General features: G+C 36.2%; 1 long non-coding RNA gene across 1 annotated transcript; it reads left to right on the forward strand.

Moving 5' to 3' along the window:
• The first annotated feature begins 161 nt into the window (after window positions 1–161).
• LOC109222019 lies at window positions 162–2,467 on the forward strand. Its single transcript, XR_002067347.1, has 2 exons — window positions 162–652; window positions 1,588–2,467. It is a non-coding gene; the product is annotated as an uncharacterized LOC109222019 (long non-coding RNA).
• Window positions 2,468–3,012: the final 545 nt, after the last annotated feature.

Raw genomic sequence — 3,012 nt, forward strand, 5'->3', positions numbered from 1 at the left:
TGTCTGTAATTGAAGTATCACCTTGCTCTTTCATGTAAATGCAGCGAATGATTTATTGGGAATAAGTATTTACAGATGACAGACCGTAAATTTAGCACCCTTACTTCTCTTTGTGTAAATGCATCAAGTGATTTATTGAAAAGATCTGACGGTCTGTCATTTTCGAGTTATTTAAGGATGCTTGAAATGTGAATATCTAGATCTAGTTGTCCTGGTTAATTTCTAACTTAGCATTCTGCTGGAAATCAATGTTTTTCTTCTTCTCTAGATTCGTATAAAGATAGTTGTTAGTTGATTAACTGAAAAAATTACTTGTAGCGTCCTTAGTATAAGTTTTCTTTGGAGTAGGACTAGGATGTCTGACCCCCTAGGATGTCCTCGTGTTGCATCCACCGTGTTATCGAAGTATAAGTTTCCTCTCTGTTTGAGTGCCCTTAGTATAAGTTTTTTCTGACGGTTGTTGAATTAAAAATTCTTATTCTGCTCAAGTGCTTCCTTTAGACCAGCATAAATTATCATTGTCAATGAACTTGTATCCTTTATAAAGTCTTAGACGTGCTAGATTGTTCCTGCAGGTATATTGGTGGAGCGTCAGAAGATCAGGACGTTGTAGCAGAGAAAGATCTGGATCATTTTCTGCAACTTCAAGATGGTAAAGACACCTGGCTCCTAGAATTGCTTGACACATATTCTTAAGGGTTGCTGCCATTTGGATATATCTTCAGTACCTTTTTACCAAATTAAAAAGGGAAAGTCTTTTAAATTCACTTGTTTTGAGTTTGATTTTATGATATCTGCCTTCTTTCTCTGAGGAAACATTTGCTGTTTCATTGTTTCCAGACGATCATTTGAGAGTTGCAATTTGACATGAAAAAGCTTGTTTTTGTGTTCTTGAACTTGGGATATGTGTGTTTAAATTACTGTTTTATTTTAATATTTTTGGAAGGGAAAGATCATGACGAGCTCTGTGGTAGGTGCAACACGTTTGGTACTTTACGTATCCACATTTCAATTTTAAATGTTATACTTATGTCAGCTCTACAATTTTCCATGACCGAGATACCAAGTTTATAATGAATTTTGTGGTACAAAGTTGTGTTGATTGTTATCAAATTGAATGTTTTTATCTCTATTTGGAAAACCATATTCATCGTTTTTGCTCTATATTTTGGTTTTTAGTTTTTTCTATCAAGAAAAGCTTATCTCTACCCTAGAATTAGTTAATTTTCTTCTTATCTTCCGGAGTCTCTTGGTATACAAAGTGAACTATGTCTTTGTTCCAAAGATGTCTGATAAACTGCGCTTTCATCTTGTGTCTTAAGATTTTCAGACCTTCATGGACTTTAGGACTTATGAAGCTGCTGCTTATATTGTTTGCATGAGTTCCCTGAAGTCAACTCGATTGTTCTACCTACTCATTTTGATACCGAAAACTGCTCCTTGTCTTGTTCACTTATTTTATTCTATCGTCATTATGTATAACTTTTAGAAACTATGTAGTCCCACATCATGTGTCATCATTTATGTTTTCGGGAAACTATGTAGTCATCTATCTTGTGTACATCTGTAACATGAAATCTATTGCAGGGTGCACCCTCTCGAGCTTTTCAAAGGCGAGACAAACCTAGGTGTGTAGACCTGTACTTTACAAGTTGGGTTGTTAAGCCTGGTAAGTGGTGCCATTTCTAGTGGATGTACAAAACGATAAATCAACTTTGCCAATTGTCTAGGACACCATAGCTTAAGATCTACTTAAAGTGTGCACTTGTAAGGAATCAAAGAAAGGGGATGGACACCTATCTGCATGTGAGATCACACTAGTTCAGTATGAAGATTTGGGCATGTTAGGAGTTCGTCAGGGGCTCTGTGGTACTGTCAAGAAGTTGCACAATGGCCTCCGAGCATATCAGAACGCGAGGAAGTCAGAGGCAGCGGTTTCCAGGTGTGCAATGATGGCAAGAATCACTGCAAAAATATCATCTGATGTAGGTACTGGTACTTTGGAGCGAGTCTCTGGTGAAGAAGAGAAACGTGAGACTAACGATATCCAGGGTCAGAGAGGAGGTGGTGGCATCAAGTGGAAATACGGGAAGTATTCCTACGCTGTTGATTTGAGCTTTGACCACGTTCCATTTCTTAAGTGTTCCTTCTTTGGGTTAGCTTCCGAGGGAACAAGTTTTCTGTTTCACTAACTCCACGGGGATTAATTTCATCACAGTTTCAAATGGACAAACAATTATTTTACACGGAGAGTGTTTTTGTTGTTGTTAGTAGTGTGAATTTCGTGTTCTCAATTTGGATAGTTATGGTTTCTAACTTATGTATTAGATCATTTTGACAAGCATCACAGAGATCAAATTGTTCACTTCTCTTGACTAGAACATTTCCATGTATAGACTGCATCTTATGTTCATGTCAACATTTTGATATGAAAATCTAAAGTTGGGTTGACTAAAATTGTCTTGAATCAATGTTGTAGTACATTTTGGAAATGCATAAGTACCCCTGACCTATACCCGGATTCCCAACTAAACACTTTTTCTTCGCGGGAATCCTATTACCCCCTAAACTTATTTTAAATGTAATTATTTGCACCCTTAACACTGACAACCAAACTCTTGGCAAGTGGTGAGCTACACGCGCCCCCACATGTATTTTTAGTACTTTTTTTTATTCTTTCTTCTTTTTCTTATCATTTTTTCTTATTTCTTATTATTCTCATTTTTTTTGGTTATTTCATTCTCTTTCTTTTTGTTTTGGTCACCGGCGGCATAAGATGGTGGTCGTCGGAATTTCACAAACACCATTTTTTCCGGCGACAGATTTTTATCCCGATCTAAGTGTGTTTTATTTTATATATATATAAACTTTTCTTGAAAGTGTAATTTATGTGTGGGAGGAAGAGCAAAAGAAATAAAAACTAATATAAGCTGAGAAAAATTTTTCAGTTAAAATTTCAATACATCATTTTTTTTCCGGCGTGGGAAGATTTTCCGTATGATGAATTTTTTC

The sequence above is a fragment of the Nicotiana attenuata genome, unplaced genomic scaffold (assembly GCF_001879085.1).
Source record: "Nicotiana attenuata strain UT unplaced genomic scaffold, NIATTr2, whole genome shotgun sequence".
Taxonomy (NCBI): Eukaryota; Viridiplantae; Streptophyta; class Magnoliopsida; order Solanales; family Solanaceae; genus Nicotiana; species Nicotiana attenuata.